This window comes from Mirounga angustirostris, unplaced genomic scaffold (genome assembly GCF_029215605.1).
Source record: "Mirounga angustirostris isolate CCGP_5_RB_7025 unplaced genomic scaffold, mMirAng1.0.hap1 SCAF_15, whole genome shotgun sequence".
Classification (NCBI taxonomy): domain Eukaryota; kingdom Metazoa; phylum Chordata; class Mammalia; order Carnivora; family Phocidae; genus Mirounga; species Mirounga angustirostris.
The window spans coordinates 7,582,351-7,596,233 of record NW_026991723.1 but is presented as its reverse complement, the minus strand read 5'-3'; the positions used below and the strand labels follow the sequence as shown (position 1 = coordinate 7,596,233).

Sequence of the window (13,883 nt, the reverse complement as noted above, 5' to 3'; positions counted from 1 at the left end):
CAGGGAAATACAAATCAAAACCACAGTGAGATAACCCCTCACACCAGTCAGAATGGATAAAATGAACAAGTTAGAAAACAACAGATGTTGGCGAGGATGTGGAGAAAGGGAAACCCTCCTACACTGTTGGTTGGAATGCAAACTGGTGCAGCCACTCTGGAAAACAGTATGGAGGTTCCTCAAGAAGTTGAAAATAGAGCTACCATACGATCCAGCAATTGCACTACAAATGTAGTGATTTGAAGGGGCATGTGTACCCCAGTGTTTATAGTAGCAATGTCCACAATAGGCAAACTGTGGAAAGAGCCAAGATGTCCATCAACAGATGAATGGATAAAGAAGATGTGGTATATATATATACAATGGAATATTACTCAGCCATCAAAAAAATGAAATCTTATAATTTGCAACGACGTGGATGGAACTAGAGGGTATTGTGCTAAGCGAAATAAGTCAGTCAGAGAAAGACAATTATCATATGGTTTCACTCATATGTAGAATATAAGAAATAGCGAAGAGGATCATAGGGGAAGGGAGGGAAAACTGAATGGGAAGTCATCAGAGAGGGACACAAACCATGAGACTTTTAATCATAGGAAACAAACCAAGGGTTGCTGGAGGTGAGGGAGGTGGGGGGATGGGGTAACTGGGTGATAGACATTAAGGAGGGCACGTGATGGAATGAGCACTGGGTATTATATAAGACTGATGAATCACTGACCTCTACCTCTGAAACCAATAATACATTGTATGTTAATTAACTGAATTTAAATTTAAAAAGTGGAAAAAAATGAGAAATCTGTCTTAGAGTGGAGGTAAGGTTAACATGTCTGTTTCCTCCTCATGATTATAACCTGTTTGAGATAAAGACCATCTCTTCATTTTTGTAGCTCAATCTACCACCCCTTTGACACAGTGCTTAAGATTCATACATGCAAATGTTCGTTTGTTCTTCATTTAATCTTTCATTCATTCAAAAAAAAGGCTTACAAACCTCTTGTGTTCCCGGAACTGGCACTGAACAACAAATAACACAATGACTGCCCTTTGGAGTTTATAGTCTGGAGAGTTATAAAAATCTGTTTACAAATAATTAAAATGCAACATGGCATATGCAGGAAACAGGGCGATTAATCATACCTCCCCAGGGCAAGGCAGGTGACAAGGGCATTTGAGTCAGGTCATTAAGGATGAATAGGAGTTCACTAGGAGGAGAAAGACAATCCAGAAAAAACAAACAGTATGCCAAGGAATACAGGTATGAAACAGCATGAAGCAAAGGTCAATAATTCTGAATTATCAGAGCTCAAGTGGCCTGTGGAAGGAGATCCAGCAGACCACTAGATGTCAATCAGCTTCCAGAAGTCCTTAGATACCATGCCAAGTGGACATCATTGTAGGAAATTTAAGGTAACATTGAATAAATATTTGCTGGATACCCAATGAATGCTTGCTCCCATTTGTGTGGTTCTGGAATCTTATACCACATTGGAAATCATTTCCTTTTATCTACTTGCATTTGGGGTAAAACCCAAATTTTGCAACCTCTTTTCTGGCTCCACAGTATTCACCGGCCCAACTCACAGGCACTAGCAAAAACTGTCATGTCCCCTCATTCTAAGAGGAGAAGGGACATGTGATATGCATGGAATAGGAAAAGGAGCATCCCAGCCCAGAAGATTCTGATGCAGTCCTCTAAGGAAGCGCAGTGTAACTCATGTCACCTTTCAGTGTGTAAGGTTTTGCTTGTTTGGGTGTTTGTTTTAATGCGAGAAGAGTTGTTTTTAAATTTGTTGGGTTGTCAGTAAAACTATTAATTTCCGTTGGCGGTGTAATATGCAAGAAATCTAAGCCTCTGCTAATCTGCTTAGGTCAGCATTATTTTTGCACATCAATGCTTTGACCCCCAAACCTGCCCTTTTAAGAAGAAAATCTAGGATCATTTGATGCACACCCACACCGTTAGCCCCGCCACACACCCATACATAATGTCCAAACACCTCAAAGGCTTTTTTAGACAAAAGACTTAAAAGTCTTTTAGTTTCTAGGTGCCAGGCGTCAGTCAGATCTACACAGCATGCCGCTGAACCCTGGTCCCACTGCGTCCAGGGGATGCTTGGTCACCCCTGTGGAGATGCTCTTGCTTCGACATTACTGTGAGCTCCACAGCGAGGTCTACCTCCCATGCCTGAGCTGGGGCTCCCCACATCACTGCCCTATAACCAGACCCAGAGCAACCATAGGCTGTAGCCACAAAATACGACAGAAGCAATCTTCCTTAGCCTCCATATTGGGCTTCTTGGGCTAAATAACCTACCCAAGTTTGCACAGCTAGAGAGAGCGCAGTTTAGACGCAAAGTCAAGTTTAGATGCAAAGTCAAGTTTAGACGCAAAGTCAAGTTTAGACGCAAAGTCAAGTCTTCAGGTTCCCAACAGTTTCCCCAGTAAGCTCTGCACCTCCAGTAAGAAGTTTGTGTTGGTTCAAGGGATTGAGAAATGGGACACAAGAGGTTTTATGAGATACCTGAGCCTTTGGGATTATCAACACTCAAATACTAAGAACCTCGTATCATGTCCAGCAGATCTTTTAAAGGAAGGATTCCTTGAGTCTGGGTGGCTGGACTCATGCTTCATTTGGTGACCTAGAGCTCATGACTTTTTGTTTGAAGGCGTTTTGCACGTAACTTCCCATGCTTTATGCCAAGCTACTTCTCTGACTCAGTGGCCTGCTGGCCTTATGCAGCGAGAGCCTTTTTAATGCCACATTTGTTCAATCAAAATATGAACTTGATATAAACGTGAGGGATGAGCAGACTTCAAATATGACAAAGATTTCAGAATGCATCACATCGGGATAAAAAGTCTCAGGCAACGTGTTAAACTACTGAGACATATAACATATAAATCCATGTTTTTGTCCTTCATCCATATAGTATAACACACACCACAATCATACCAATAATCCTATTATGACATACCTTTCAAATTATGTTATACATATAATAGAACTTTTCATCAAAACAGATAATGAAATAATAAGCATAGATTTTGAGATGAAGATGCTTTCTCTCATCTGAGAAAGATACTTAAAGAATGATAAAAATAAATGTCTCTCCAAATTGGGCTGTTTCTCAAGTTCCTATCAATGTTTCATTATATCCCCTCCCCCACACTCACTTTTTTTTTTTTTAAAGATTTTATTTATTTATTTGAGAGAGAGAATGAGAGAGAGCAGGGTCAGAGGGAGAAGCAGACTCCCTGCAGAGCAGGGAGCCCGATGCGGGACTCGATCCAGGGACTCCAGGATCCTGGAGCCGAAGGCAGTCGCTTAACCAACTGAGCCACCCAGGCGCCCCCCACACTCACTTTTAATTCGACCGTTTACCCTCCACTCCCATGGGGGATGTGGTCCTCTCTGCAAAGACTCTGCATGTTCAGCGTGCCCTGAGGAAGGCAAAGTGGCGCAAAGCGTGCAAGGATGGGCTGGGGGCACCAGATCGATCCCTGTGCTTAGCTCCACATCAGAAATGTCACCCACTTCCCGGTATCAATTTGCTCATTTGCAAATGAAGCAGGTGGTGGAGGAAGTACATTGGGTGACTTCTGAGAGTCTTTCCCCTTTGAAATTTTAGACATCTGGCAAGTTGATGAAATCCTCAGCACCAGCCTCCTCCAGAAGGTGAGGACTACCTCAGATGCCTGCCCTGAGGGCCCCACTGTTTTCTCACGTGATGGCTCGTGTCTACATAAGCCCCTACAAGCCCAGTGAAGAGAGAAGTCTGGCGACCCACAAGGCTTGAAGGCAACATTTGGAATATATAATATTTCTCATTTCAAAATGTTTATTTAGTTGTTCTTGTTTGGGTTTTTGTTGTTGTTGCTTTTTTTAGAAATAAAGGCATTCTCTAGCCTGTGGTGATTCAAAAGGGGGACGGAAGAGGAAATACATTTAACAATTCAACACGCTGGGTATACCAATCTAAGAGATGGGAACAATTTCTCCGGGTCACGCAACAAAGACTTAAAGGCCAATGGATCTGATCCACACACGATAGGCTAACTTGTATTAACAGTATAAACTGCTTAATATTTTACCTGATGGTAACTGTCAGGTGGGTCCCCTTCTGGGCAAGTACAAACAGCCACTTGGCATCGCCACTCTTCTAAGGGGATGCCTGGGTATACACCAAAAACGCCCACCCTCCCCATCCCCCTTCTCTCCCACGGTAACAAATTTCTTTCCTCTCCTGCAAGCTGACAAAATGCAGCCTGCTTTCTGACTCCCCTGTACCACACGCTGGCCACAGCTGTTCACAAAAACACACACTTTTTGCTGCATAGAAGAGTATTTTAGCAGCGATTCAGGAGTTAGAAGTGATTAACTCCAAACCCCTGATTTTATTTTTTATTTTTTTTTAAAGATTTTATTTATTTATTTGAGAGAGAGAGAATGAGAGAGCACATGAGAGGGGGGAGGGTCAGAGGGAGAAGCAGACCCCCTGCCGAGCAGGGAGCCCGACGCGGGACTCAATCCCAGGACCCTGGGATCATGACCTGAGCCGAAGGCAGTTGCTTAACCAACTGAGCCACCCAGGCGCCCCAAACCCCTGATTTTAAATTTGGGTTCCCTAAGAAGGTTGATTTAGTCTTCCTAACTCTCCCACAAAACTATATTAAATACATACTTAATCTGAGAGAAAGTTACAGACCTCACTTTCTGAATTCCTCAGCGTTCCCTAAATAAGACCGTTCGCGTCTAAGGGGTCATAGCACAGATATAACGTGGACGAGGACACATTCCTTAACCAATCGATAGAGATCACCGATACCAGATTTGTTGAGAGGGATACAGATGTGTCAAGTCCCTAACGCATGTGTAATGTACACCACGCTGGCACTTCGGGGTGGGGGACCCTTTGCCTCACTTGAGAGAGAGGAGCGATCCAGGGGGCTCGCTGGCAAGGGAAGTCTGCAGCTCTAGCTGCATTTCAATGCAGTGCTTAGTTTATTCACCAGGGGTCATCAAAGGTCTGGATTTTCTTTGTCTACTTGTTGATTTCATCTATGTGCACGGCACACTCAGGCACCCCTGAGTTTTTCACACGTGCCTATCAGGAAATATGGCTTTGCTGCCCCCTGTCCCCACCGCTCCAGACCCTCTCCCACGACTCAGCTCACAACCGCTCCTCCTTACAGACCTCGACCAACACATGACGTGGGGGAGGCCGCTGAGATGCGGGTCGGAAATGCCTTTCCTAACCAAACCATCTTATTAAAGAGGAGAAAGAGGAAACGTGGTATCGGATTCTTTTGTTGTTGTTGTTGTTGTTGTTAAATAATCATTGCTTCCATTTTTCAAAGTCGGAAAATGTAGGGCTTACCTAGCTACCGTTTTCTAGATGCATGAACCTGCATCGTGTGCTTGGAAAGCGATGAGTCAGGACGCCCGTCCCGACGCCCACTTGTTCAATCACGCTGGGTAACTGGGTTCCTAGAGGGCCAGACGGGGTCACCAGAAGAACACTGTTACCATGATTCCCTGAGACCTTTCCAGCCCCCATGAACCAGTAACTAATGGAAGGCTTCTAAGAAGATTTGGGCACCAGAATGGAGGACAGGATCCCACAGGTCTTGGTGGGCGCGATGATGCCGTGATTGAATGCCTCCTTTTGAGCAGCTCAAGCTACTTATCTCAGTTTTTCTGTGATGACACCCTTAAATGTCTTTAGCCTGAAGCCAGTTTGATTCTTTCTTACCTGTGCCCTCTGAATAAACCAAAACGCGTCATTGAAAAGCTCAAAAGTGAGACAGGCTTGGCCACAAGGAGGAGTGGATTCGGCTTATAGAATTCTCCCCCAGGGCTGCGTAGCTCCTACTTAAGAATCAAATCCACTTGCCCTTCCTCTTGCCCCCAGACATTCCGAAAACCAGCCTTGTTATTCAAGTGGGAATGATTGATCTGTTTTCCTTTTATGCTCTATTTTAAATGCAATATTAGGGGGCACCTGGGTGGCTCGGTCGTTAAGCGTCTGCCTTCCGCTCAGGTCATGACCCCAGGGTCCTGGGATTGAGCCCCGCATCGGGCTCCCTGCTCAGCGGGGGGTCTGCTCCCTCTCCCTCTGCATGCCCCCCTCCCTGGTTCGTGCTCTCGCTTGCTCTGTCCCTCTCTCTCTCTCTCAAATAAACAAATAAAATCTGAAAGAAAGAAAGAAAGAGAGGGAGGGAGGGAGGGAGGAAGGAAGGAAGGAAGGAAGGAAGGAAGGAAGGAAGGAAGGAAGAAAGAAAGAAAGAAAGAAAGAAAGAAAGAAAGAAAGAAAGAAAGAAAGAAAGAGGCACTGAAGACCATGGAACGAAGGAGGGGGTCAAGTGTGGCAGATGGCATGGTAGAGGACATTAGCTCTGAGCACTCTGAGGGGACCCAGACCACAGGGTTGCACTTGAGACCCTTGACTCTCCGGGCTGCTGGCCGTCTTCTTATGGGCTTGTCAACGACAAAATAAAAAGACTATGGGACACATGGGGACCATGGTGGTGTCAACAGAAGACAATGCTTTGCTAAGGCTTGTCAGAGAGAGATTTGAGAGCCGATACAAGAGGGGGGAACCTGGTTCGGGACAACCCACTGAGAATCCAGAAGATTTGGAAATCCTCACACCCGTCTGCAACACACATTTTGGCAAAATGTCCAACACCACAGTGCCCGATTTTTAAGTTACAAAACCACCACCCATGACCTCTTAATTTCCTGACAGAATATGGATTTACGATCATGAAGAAGCAGGGGTGGGGGGTGGGGGGGATAGGGGCCCAAGGTAAGGCTACTGCTGTGTATTTTCTATTGGCACCAAGTCTAGCTTGAGAGATTAACTAGAAAACCCTTAAGGAGCTGGACTTGTCCCCTGGCCCCTCTGCTGTTTTATGTGGAATCCTATAACCCAACATCAACTCCTACCAAAGTACTACTTTTTCCAGCATCCTCCAACTAAATAGCAGGGACAGTTATTTCAAAGTGACATTTACGGTTGTTGATGGGGAACTGATGGCCAAAGGGTAAGATAGTGATCAAGGGATTTAATCCCAGGACCAAGGGGAGGCAGGTATCTGTGAAAAAGATAAGAGAGCCCAGAGCTGCCCATGGCTTCTTATATTTAGACAAAGTAAAAATACTGCCAGCACAAAAGGCTTTACTAGCGTGTGTGCATGTGTGTGCGTGCATGCACACGTTTCAGGAGGAATAAGAAACTACTGGCTTAGTCCAATATTTCTTATTTGTTTCTCCATTAAGTCCTCCAATGACGGTTGATTTCCTTGTCCTCAGATACACCAGTGATGCCCCCCTCTCTCTACCCCCAGAAAATTATCAGTCAGTCAACAGTATTTTATTGAGCCCAACACGTCACAGACACTGTGGGGCATGGGATCTATTTTTAAAACCCATAGGTCTATCTCATTTCAAAGGTCTACCCTCTCTCTACCCAAGTTGTTGTTTATTTGCTTGTTTGTTTTTGTTTTGGAGGGTGTTTCCCTGCCTCTTATTTGACAGAGATTAAAGGTTTTTAAGGGGCCTTAAGGCAAGATGAAGAAAACCCGGTAAGCTTCTGTTTTGTGAAGAGAAGGCTGCGTTGTAACCATCTATGATAACAAGTATAATTATAGCAGATGATGACCCTCTGTTTCCTGTAAGGCACAGCATGATGAAATGGGTTTCTGCAAAGAGGGCTGCTGACAATTCAGGCTGCATCAATGAGCAAACAGAAAGGAGGTGAGGGGCTACCGTCTACCTCAAAAGAAGAGTAATCGAAAGAACCAGGGCTGTTTAGCCTAAAACTGAGAAGATGTTAAGGCAACCTCTTAGCTTTCTTTAATAACCCAAAGGGCTTCTAAGAGGAGGTTCGGCTCCGTGGAACCATAATCTAGGAGGCGGAAGCTTTGAATGGGCAGGTTTGAAATTAACACAGGGAGTCCTTCCCATCAATTGCACGGGTTGCCTTATGCCTTCAGGGCTCTCTTACCAGAGTGCTTTTGCAGAGGCTGGATGACCATTTCACAGGGGTGTTGGGAAGGGGACTCCTGAAATAAGAAGAGGCTGCATTAGAAAATCACAAAGGCTCTTCCTGCTCAAACACTGTAGACTCAACATAACAATATCAGATGTGAATAACCTACGAAAGCAGCCTACTGAGTGCATTTCTACTCAGAGCTAACTCTGACAGGAAACAACTAAATAGGACCGCCTTGCTTTATGTAATTTTACCTAACATGGAATGTGAGACTTTTTTCCTCCCTGCCCCTCCACGCATTGCTGATCCATGCCCCATATCATCATAGACTAAAGTGATGAGTAAAAATGCACTTCAAGAATCAATAATAGATTTCCAGCAAATATTAGAGGGTATTTTAGATAGAATTCTGATGCACATACCAGAAAAACCCCACGGTAAATAGTTTTAGTGGGATAATTGTGTATCCGTCACGTAAGAAATTCAAAGACATTTTGAGACTGGTATGGGAGTTCTGTGGGCATGTCAGGGACCCAGAGGTCTAGCTTTCTATCCCACCATCCTCAGTAGGTGGCTTCACCTCATGGCCCAAAATGGCTGCTGGAGCTCCTGCCCTCATCCCAGACAGCTGAAAGGAGGAAAAAAAGAAAAAAGCCTACCTCCCGCCTTTTATGCAGCTTTACTGGAACTCTTAGAAAACATTTCCACTACATCTCATCCACCAGATACAGATTCAAAGAAGGCAGGAAAACATATTTATGTGGACAGCACTGGCCCAGGCTTCCGTAACTGTAGGAAGAGAAAAGAATAGCTATCAGAAAGCAGTTGTCAGTTTCTCCTGAAGAGAGTTTAGGTATTGTACAAAACAACATAATATTACTTACTGTCTTGATTTCTCTTTTTGTCAGTATTTTAAAGTGAATTCACATATACCAGAGACCCAAGTTTTCAAAGTAAATGGTGGGGGGAAATTTTCAAGTGCAATTTTACCTTGAAAAGGGATCCTAAAATTCTGAAAATGTATTTATCTTTATATTTAACAAGATTTAAGTTATAATATCAATTGTTCATTCATTTCTTTTTCCAAAAGTGGAGTAAATGCTGATTATTTCATCTGATGTCATTTTAGTGAGAAAATAATTTGATCTAACAAGAGAGCATTCTTTGTTTCCATTTGTCTTTTCTACATGATCATGGAGAGAATCTGTGTGAAAATATGTATGTCACTTTTACCAAGAATTTCTCTCAGGCCGTTGATATTCGAGCCATTCTCTTGAAGACCCTATCTTAGCATGCAAATTCCAGATGTTCACTTTGAAATTTTCACTGGTCGCCTTCTGCCAGACACTCATTTGTCAGGGACTTTGAGTGTGACGTGATTACTTTTTCAACATCACTTTAATTAACTTCATGAAACCTTGTTCCCGTTGCAAGATCTGCAACCTCAGTTTACAATTGATGTTTATTACCAGATACTCACAATGTACAATCTGGTAGAGAGTCATCTACAGATACTTGGATGGATGGGTAGAAAGAGACACTATTCTTTAGCAGGGAGAGATGTCTGAGTGTTATAATTCTAAGTGGACAGTTCATTGGTAAATATTTTTACATCATGAAGACTTTTGTTTCCACTGACTATCTAATAAAGACAGGATTTTATTTTTATTTTTTTTTAAAGATTTTATTTATTTATTTGAGAGAGAGAGAATGAGAGAGAGAGCGAGTACATGAGAGGGGGGAGGGTCAGAGGGAGAAGCAGACCCCCTGCCAAGCAGGGAGAAAGACAGGATTTTAGATAACAGAGTTGTGGATATTGAGGACTTTTTTTTTTTTTTTAACTCTGTTGTAGTTCAGTTAGGAAATCAGTTAGAAAACATTACATATATATACATACATATATATATATACACACATACATATATAGAAGCATTTTCCATGTTATCTCATGTAATGCTCAAAGCCTAGAGCATAAAGTCTTAATTCCCATTTACAAATCAGAAAACTTGGGGCGCCTGGGTGGCTCAGTCGGGTAAGCATCTGCCTTCGGCTCAGGTCATGATCCCAGGGGCCTGGGATCGAGTCCCACATCGGGCTCCCTGCTCAGCGGGAAGTCTGCTTCTCCCTCTCCCTCTACCCGTCCACCCATCTTGTGCTGTCTCTCTCTCTCTCTCAAATAAATAAAATCTTAAAAAAAAAAAAATTAGAAAACTTAGCAAGTCTAAGTGATTTCTAAGTCCAGGACTGTCTGCCTCCAAGGCCTGTGCTCTTTAGTCTAGAAATACAATATCCTTTGAGATTTTGATCAACTTGCTTTTAAAGATTCCCACTGTTGATGGAAAGGACAGGCAGGATAGAATGTTTCTTTCTGGGTAGCTTCACAGAAATCAGGCTTGGAAATTGGAAGGCAGGAGGCCTTTATATCTTTATGGGTTTCGCAGCACCTGTGCATGTAAATTAGGATGTTTCCAGTTGCAAATAAGTGAAACTCTTGCTGAAATCGACTTTTAGAGCAGTGATGATCAAAGTAGGATCCCCAGGCCCGCAGTATCTGCAGAACCTATAAATGCAGATTCTCACTTCTACCGCGGGAACCCCGAATCCAAAACCCTGGGGGTGGGGCCCAGCAATCTGTGTTTTAACAAAACCTCCTGGGGGCGCCTGGGTGGCTCAGTCGGTTAAGCGACTGCCTTCGGCTCAGGTCATGATCCTGGAGTCCCGGGATCGAGTCCCACGTCGGGCTCCCTGCTCAGCGGGGAGTCTGCTTCTCCCTCTGGCCCTCCCCCCTCTCATGTGCTCTCTCTCTCTCTCATTCTCGCTCTCGCAAATAAATAAATAAACCTTAAAAAAAAAACCTCCTGGTGATTCCACTGAATGTTCACGTGGGAGGGCTACAGTTTTGGGCAATAAAGACATTAATTTTCTCACTGAGCAGGAAGTATACAGATTATCTCCGGGTGCAACAGGATCGGGCCCGGTTCTAGTTCTCTGTGATTCTCTTTACTTCTCTCCTTCTCCTCAGGGCCACACCATCCAGAGGCAGAAATTGAGCCACCTCCTCCTTTGTCTTTTTCAAAGAGCAGAGACACAGCATTTCTAGAAGTCCTCTCGACAGGCTTGTCCTCATGTTTCGAAGGCCAGAATTCTGTCACCTGACCAAATCTTCAGCCCATTATTGCTAAGTTGAATGGGGCCAACACGATTGGATGAAACTAACCCAGACCCACTCCCTGCCCTATGGCCACACCAAGGAGGAAGCACATTGGAATAAAAATGAGGTTTTTGGGGCGCCTGGGTGGCAGAGTGGGTTATGCCTCCGACTCTTGGTTTCAGCTCAGGTCTGATCTCAGGGTCGTGAGATCGAGCCCCAAGTTGGCCTCCACGCTCAGCATGGCGTCTACTTGGGTTTCTCTCTCACTCTACCCCTCCCCCCACCTCTCTCTCAAATAAATAAATCTTTTTTTTTTTAATGAGGTTTTTACTGGAGGAGAGCAGAGCGAGGAGGTGGTATGTGGGCATACAGACATGCACAGGCTACCAAGAGGGTCAGCTGTCGTCATGAACGTGGTTAACTCACCACAGCAAGTTCTTAGCTACATAAGGACTTCAACCTGGAATCTGTACATTTGTTTCAATAACCTGATCATTCTAATTTGTGAGCCTTTTAAAATTTCAGGTCAAAAGCAGCAACCTAGAGGTCACATTTTTTAAGTTTTGGTGATTAGAGTCTGACGTTTAGAATCAGCTGGGCATAATAATACACTAAACGAAAGAGGACTTTAGTAACATCATTTAGAGATCTGTTTCACCCATGTTAGCTGAATGTTTTATATTTTTATACCAGAGCTCTGAGGTAATTATAATTGAGAGGACACCCAATGATGATTAAAATATGTATTTTCCTTCTACAGTCTTTGAACTTCTTCAAATGACAGGTATTTTCTTAAGAAAGGAAATTCTACTCATTGCGCTCTTCTCTATAACAAGAATAAATTTTAAATAATGACTTTTTAAAAGCGGAAATCTGAAATGATGAGCAGCCTGCTTTGATCACTGCGCTTTGCTGAACACCGCAAGCAGTTGTTTGGAGGCAGGTAGGAACCCAACAAACATTTCATTTTTGCTCGATTCACAGATGAAGCTATCAGTTGGGAGATGAGTAATTACCAAATCCTCTACTCAATCACACATGAATGCCACGAAGCTCTGCAATTGTTTAGCTGGAATATGGAATTGATCTCAGCAGATGTAGTAAACGAGTTCATACTCCTAACAGTCTAAAAACATCCACACAGCCTGCATTTCATTGTCACTCTGTACCTCAGCCTTCCCAGGCCCTCCCATTGCTTAAGTTTTTCAATTAAGTGCTTTCCTCATTTATATTCCGCATCTGATCAAATACCAAAAAATGTGGATTAGTCACATTCCTACATAAATTTAAACATTATGTAACAAGTATCCCAGCAGTTTGGGAAGGACCCTCAATGTTGCAAAAAGCCCTGGGCTGGCCCTCAATGGCTCCTAACCCCAACTGCTGCCACCGACCTGCCTCTGGGTGATTCAGTGCACACTTCTGGGCCTTCGATCTCAGCAGGGAAGTGGGAGACTGTCTCCAGATCCCCTGTCAGTTCTACCGTCCGGCTGGAGAAAGATGGGAGGAGAGGCAGCTTGGCGCGTTGTGAGAAAACCTTGGGTTCAAATCTCAGCTCAGCTACTCATTAACCGTGAGACCTTGGGCAAATTATTTAAAATCTCCGAGAGTGTTTTCTCACGGGTAGAACAGAGATAATATCAGCCCCCACCTCTCAGGCTGTTATGACACATTAAGAAAAATATGTTGGATGCAGCTGGCATTGTTGAGGCCCCTGTGCTCATCATTATTATGACTTGAAGAAGAAGAATGCCACTTATTTTTCCTTCCTCTTCTTCACTACTAAGATTCCTGCGCCCACACCCCCTCCCTCCCCCAAAAAACCCACCAGAAAACAGGTGGAGCCAACATCTCCACTTTCTTCCCACCCACGCATTCGTCAACCCCTTACTGTCAAAACATCGACACCTTGGATTGATACAAGGTTACATGTCCATTATATCGCAATAAAACTGGAAAAAAGAAAAGTCTGGTTATGTCAGAGCGTACCTTGAAATGCTCTGCCTCCAAGAAAAATCTGGAAAGGGCTCTATCTGCTCGCCTATTAAAAAAAAAAAAGAAAGCAAGAAAAGAAAAGAAAGAATGAAACTGACAGCTGGGCGTGTTTTTCTTCTTCGCCCTCTACTGAAAGTGCTGCAGAATCACCTGGGAGGCTTATTATAATTCAGACTGGCAGGTCCTTGGCTTCAGAGCCTCTGGCTCGGGAGGCCTGAGAACCTGGATTTCTTACATGGTGGCAGCCGCTCCTGGTCTGCGGACCACACTCTGAGAACCACGGAACCGGTCCACACCAGGCTGATCATCAGACTTTGAGAAATTTACCAAAGAATAGAAGTTTCTAGCCCCACTCTTGGAGGTTCTGGCTCAGTGGGGCTGGGCCAGGTCTTAGGAATCAGTATTTTTTAAAGCCCCTCAGGTGATTCTCATGGGTAGCAGCTTTGACGAAGCTGCTCTAAGGGGTTCCAGCTCTGCGAACACATTTCCCAAAGCTGCCTGGTGGCTTTGTTGAGCTGGTACTTTCCTCCAAAGATCCTTCACCCTTCTGGCCTCTCCTCTAGTTTCACTGGCCACTTAGCATCATTCACCCCACCTTTTCTTGATTTCTAGATGAATGCGATTTCTCCTTGTTTTGAGCTCTGCTATTACCAGAAGCTGGAAGTCCTAATGCCTTATAATATGGTGTTTCTGCCTCTCAAGACATTGATCTTTCTACTTCTCATATATGTGTAGTT

At 44.0% G+C, this 13,883-nt stretch overlaps 1 long non-coding RNA gene across 1 annotated transcript in view; it reads right to left on the bottom strand.

The window, feature by feature from the left end:
- Nucleotides 1-12,728, bottom strand: part of LOC135362762 (uncharacterized) — a 74,318-nt gene extending 61,590 nt beyond the window's left edge. Inside the window, exons 1-3 of the long non-coding RNA XR_010407908.1 lie at nucleotides 12,546-12,728; nucleotides 8,660-8,789; nucleotides 8,013-8,070 (exon numbers count right to left, since the gene is read on the bottom strand). This is a non-coding gene — a long non-coding RNA (uncharacterized LOC135362762). The remainder of the gene's footprint in view (nucleotides 1-8,012; nucleotides 8,071-8,659; nucleotides 8,790-12,545) is intronic.
- Nucleotides 12,729-13,883: the final 1,155 nt, after the last annotated feature.